Source organism: Stegostoma tigrinum, chromosome 2 (assembly GCF_030684315.1).
Source record: "Stegostoma tigrinum isolate sSteTig4 chromosome 2, sSteTig4.hap1, whole genome shotgun sequence".
Lineage (NCBI taxonomy): Eukaryota > Metazoa > Chordata > Chondrichthyes > Orectolobiformes > Stegostomatidae > Stegostoma > Stegostoma tigrinum.
The window spans coordinates 10,218,064-10,224,063 of NC_081355.1; positions in this window are offsets into that span (position 1 = coordinate 10,218,064).

Genomic DNA, 6,000 nt, shown 5'->3' on the forward strand with positions numbered 1-6,000 from the left:
TCCTTGGTTGGAGGTGAGGGGGTAGGTGTAGCACTTCCTGCGGTTGCAGGGAAAGGTGTCCGGGGCGGTGGACCTAGTGGGGAGTGTGGAGTGGATGAGGGAATGGATGGTCCCTATGGAAGACAGATAGAGGTGGGGAGGGGGTAAATATATCCTTGGTTGTGGGGTCAGATTTCAGGTGGTGGAAGTGGTGGAGAATGATATGTTGAATCCGGAGGTTAGTGAGGTGATAAGTGAGGACGAGGGGAATTCTGTCCTTGTTTTTGTTGTGGGGAGAGGAGGTGAGGGCAGAGGTGCGGGAAAGACAAGAGATGCGGTTGAGAGCATTTTCAACCACTGAAGGGGGAAATTGCAGTCTGTCTTCAGAGACACAACCCAATGGTCTCAATGTGGACTTTACTACTTTCAAAATTTCCCCACTCCCAGCCTCATCCCATGACCAACCCTCCCTCTCATCCTTGCCTCCTTGACCTGTCTTGTCTTCTCTTCTCTCTCACCTATCCGCTCTTCCCACCTCACTGACCAATCCCCACCACTCCCTACCTACTTTCACTTGTCACCATCCCACCTACCTTCCCCAGCCCAACTGCTCCCCTTTATTTATTTCAGAGCTCCCTTCCCTCTCCCCCATTTCTGAAGAAGGGTCCAGACCAGAAACGTCAACTTCCCTGCTCCTCTGCTGCCTGGCCTGCTGTGTTCATCCAGCTCCACACTGTGTTATCTCTGACTCCAGCATCAGCAGTTCCTACTAACTCTGAGTGAGTTATAGCCAATGTGGTCATTTTTTAGAAGTGTTTACTGTTGTAATATAAATAATGGCTTGTGGTTTGGATCTAATTTTAGATGGCTCTTCAGGTAACACCAGATTCAGTAAGTTTCTACCTAAGGGTATTGTAGTTGGGTGTTGGTAACTTACTGCGCTGACCACAACTAGGATATTCGGAATAGTTTTGGACCCATTACCTCAGGAAATGTCTACTGGCATTGGGGGTAGTGCAGAGAATGTTCACTAAGCTGATCACATGTCTTAGGAGGAGGGGATAAGTAGGTTGATTGTGTACTCATTAGAGTTTAGAAGTCTAAGAGGTGACCATTTTGCAACCGACAGGGTGATGCGGAAATGTCGTTTCCATTTGCGGCAGACTCAAAGGCCAGAGGGTGAGATCTCAGAATAAGGAATTTCTTCTCTCCAAGGGTGATGAATCTGTGGACTTCTTCACCGCAGAAGCTGGGTCATTAAGTGATTTCAAGGCTGAGATGGACAAAATCATTAATCAGTACAGGAATCAAGGGCTGTGAGGAGCATGCATGCAGTTGTGCACAGCAAGCTCCCACAGTGAGCAATGTGATAAGCACCAGATGGTTTTTGGGGAGTGGGCAGGGCATTAATTGACAGTGACAGCTGACACATTAAAACAATGATTAATGATCATCACCTTATAGATTAAATTTTATAGAGGAACAGCTAAAGGACCAGTCAACATGTGGTGCACAGTTTGGCAAAGTAAAGAGATTTTAGTTATGACAATGAACCACAGAGATTTCATTACACTGCATTACATCGTACCCATCTGCTGCAGTAACTTGTTCACCTTCGTACACAATATCAAGTCATTACATTTTTAAAGTTCTTCCATTCCTGGAAAAGGCTTTGGAATGTCTTGAGGGATGCTATATAAATGCAACTTCCTTCTTTTCCCATAACTTTATCACTTCAGCATGTCAGCAATTTGCACTGTGCCATTACTATAAGGCAGCCATGATCAACAATGCCTTGGAATTTCAGAAATGGGGCAAGAGATTCCACCTCTCGACTGGAAAAACTGCGTATGCATAGAATAGAAATGATGGTAAAAACACAATAAATCATGGAATGAAAACAAAAAATGTTGGATATCACCAGAGGCCAGGCAGCATCCATGGAGAGAAAGCAAGCTAACACTCTGAGTCTAGTTAACTCTTCATCAGAGCCAAAGACTCGAAACCTTAGCTTGCTTTCTCTCCATGGATGCTGCCTGGCCTCCGGTGATATCCAACATTTTTTGTTTACAGTTCAGATTCCAGCATCTGTACTAATTTGCTTCTACATTAAATTTAAAATGTTGTTTGAGCCTTGCAATGTTTTACGATGAATACATACAAATGTACAAAACTCTGCATGGCATGTGTAAAAAGGCTTAGTAGCTGTAGGTGGTGTTTAAACAGTCAAGGCTCCATCACTATTCTGCAAAATCTGTCCTTCCTTTGTGGCTGCAATTTCTAGGGAGTGGTTAGTTCCTCCCTTCATAATGCAACATGATATGAGAAACGGCTTCTAAACATAAGAGCTGCCTGTTGAACACACCCGAGGATATCAATTTGCAGGCTGTGGACTGGGTTAACAGATCCCCGCTGAGGGTCACCAGGAGTTGAAGCTTAATTCCACCTCCCACCCCCACCCACCTCAATTACAGGGGTGAGATGCACATTTTGTGCTCCTGGCCAGTCTGCTAGCAGCTGCCCAACTCCCGGGCCCATCCCTCCCAGATGTCGAGGTGGAAGGCTTACATGCCTGCAAGGTTAGAGGTCAACAGGAATATTCCAGATGTTAGTTGGGATCCTGCACCATGGTTCAAGAATGGGCTAGCCCCCTGGATGTGTCCTCCCACCAACATGGAGGGGAGTGATAGTGATAATGGGAACTGCAGATGCTGGAGAATCCGAGATAACAAAGTGTGGGGCTGGATGAACACAGCAGGCCAAGCAGCATCTCAGGAGCACAAAAGCTGACGTTTCGGGCCTAGACCCTTCATCAGAAAGGGGGATGGGGTGAGGGTTCTGGAATAAATAGGGAGAGAGGGGGAGGCGGACCGAAGATGGAGCGAAAAGAAGATAGGTGGAGAGGAGAGTGTAGGTGGGGAGGTAGGGAGGGGATAGGTCAGTCCAGGGAAGACGGACAGGTCAAGGAGGTGGGATGAGGTTAGTAGGTAGAAGATGGAGGTGCAGCTTGGGGTGGGAGGAAGGATGGGTGAGAGGAAGAACAGGTTATGGAGGCAGAGACAGGCTGGGCTGGTTTTGGGATGCAGTGGGTGGAGGAATATGAGTTGCTGTTCCTGCAACCTTCGGGTGGCATCATTGTGGCACTGCAGGAGGCCCATGATGGACATGTCATCTAAAGAATGGGAGGGGGAGTGGAAATGGTTGCAGGAACAGCAACTCATATTCCCTTGGGAACCCTGCAGACCAATGGTATCAATGTGGACTTCACCAGCTTCAAAATCTCCCCTTCCCCCACCGCATCCCAAAACCAGCCCAGTTCGTCCCCTCCTCCCACCGCACCACACAACCAGCCCAGCTCTTCCCCTCCACCCACTGCATCCCAAAACCAGCCCAACCTGTCTCTGCCTCCCTAACCTGTTCTTCCTCTCACCCATCCCTTCCTCCCACCCCAAGCTGCACCTCCGTCTCCTACCTACTAACCTCATCCCACCTCCTTGACCTGTCCGTCTTCCCTGGACTGATCTACCCCCTCCCTACCTCCCCACCTACACTCTCCTCTCCACCTATCTTCTTTTCTCTCCACCTTCGGTCCGCCTCCCCCTCTCTCCCTATTTATTCCGGAACCCTCACCCCATCCCCCTCTCTGATGAAGGGTCTAGGCCCGAAACGTCAGCTTTTGTGCTCCTGAGATGCTGCTGGGCCTGCTGTGTTCATCCAGCCTCACATTTTATTATTATGGAGAGGAGTGATGTCCAGCAGGCTTTGGGGTCCACCCCTGGCCATAGCTTTACTATGGGCTATACAGTCCCCTGGCAACTGTAGCCATTCATCACCAGAAATGTTTTAAACACTGCTGAGATGGTGCCTCCTAGTGGAAATGATCTCTCCCTCTCTCTCTCACCCTAACTGTAGACCACAGCTCCTTCAGTTATGGGGCGACTCCATTCACCCATCCCGCATGAGGACCCCCATTTTGGAGAGTCATCTTTAAGTGAACAGTCCAGGCACGACATGGGTTCAGGGTCTCCATTTCACCTTGACCCAAGTCCCCAGATTTCTGCCTCTGTTCTCAGCCCCTTTGGCTAGAGAGCCACAAAGTGGCCAGATTTTCCACCATTGAATTCTAGGTTGTATTGTGAAGAAGTTAAACATTTAACAAATGTTGTTGTTTGACACCTTTCTTTTGGTGGGCTCAGTTTTTGAAGGATTGTGGAACTGCTGATTTATTTGAAGTTTCATGGAAGTACCTCGAGTAGTTTATTTAAAAATAGGCATTGAAAGCGAGACTGAAGGTTATTTTCAGCTAGGCTTCCGAGAGATCATGCAGCTGGTGATAAACTGAGCCTGCTGTAGACCTTAGTGGGGTTGTTCGAAAGTGACAGGATAGAGAGTGCTTTGGAATGATTTGGGGAGAAAAGCCTGCGGTGAAGGAGCTGATCTCTCCTACCAGGGTACCTCGTTTCAAATCTGCTGTTGCAGATGGTGGAAATGGAATTCAATAAAAATCTGGAATTGTGGTGATAACGATGATCGTGAAACTGGTTTTGGTCATTGGAAAAATCCCACATGGCTCACTAATGTCCTTGAGGCAAGGAAACTGCCATCCTTTACCTGGACACAGTCATCTAGACTCAAAGTTAGTTTGCTCTCTTTCCACGGATGCTGCCTGACCCACTGTGATCTTTAGCATTTTGTTGTTTTCGGCCCAGGTTCCAGCATCTGCAGTAATTTGCTCCTACCATCCTTACCTGGCCTGGCCTACATGCGTCTCCAGACCCGCTGCAATGTGGTTGATTCTTAACTTCCCTTTAGGGCATTTGGGGATGGGCAAGAAATGCTGGCCCAGAATATTTTCATGGGAAGTAAGTGTTGCTGATGGAGCCTTCCTGAGTCCCCTTGACAAAGTGATGTAAGCCACTGCCTTGAACTGCTCCAGGCCACACTGCTGCTACAACTCAATGATGCCAGGAAGGGAGTTGTGTGAGTTGAATTTTGTTGTTGGCTTCAAATCATTGGTCATGAATTTCTGTCAATCATACCAATTAATAAAGATGCAATGCTACACTAAATAGATCATTAAAAGGTTGTTTATTTCCATGAACAACAACTAAGTTTCAATGCACTTCACTGGAATAACAAAGAGCACAATACCATTTTTGCAAAGTGACTGTCTCAGACAGCAGTTCCTGGGTATTTGCACTTAAGCTCTTCTTTGTCATCAGAAATTGCTCTGCTGTTTATCCGTAAATAACAGCAATAACACTAATTAGCTTCGCAGTGACTGACAGCAAAATTCCCACCCATTTCATTGCAAAGGAAAATGTTGACTATGTCAAAAGATTTCAGTTTGAGGAAGATTAGATCTTTCTGTTTGTCTAACGCTTTTCCTCAACCATTGCCAAAAACAGCTGAGTGTTGTTTAAGGGACCCTGCTCTATGCAAACAGTCACTACGATTGCCTGAAAATAGTCGTCATTGCATGCCAATGTCATTGAGATTAAATGCTACCTCAGATGGTTGATTTGGCGTAAGGTTGAGCCAAGCCTTTCCCAGTGAAACTGAAATGCATTGTGGTTTTATGTGCTGTTTGCCAATGAATTGGTTTTGGTATAAAAATGCTCAATTGCATTTGTATGGATCTTTTAATTTGGATGATTTAATAGGACTGGTTTGTTGGTGAAACCATTTACAAGTGAAATAATCCATCAGCTGGGTTCCTGCAAGAAATGCAGAGCAGGCCAGGGGGAACGTGGCTAAAAGAGGATAGGGGGCGTTGATGGAGACAGCAACATAACGACCATGTCAGAAGACTGATTGTCAAGAAGTCCAAGCTAATGTTCCAGGAACATTCTTCAAATCCTAGCTTTGCAGCTGATCAAATTAAGTTCAAGTGATAGAATCTAGAAATGAAAACAGTAATGGTGACCACAAAGCCGTCATCAATTGTCTTAAATTAATAAAAAACTAGCATACTGGTGCACTTTAAGGAAGGCAACCTGCTATCTTTACCAGGTCTCCCCC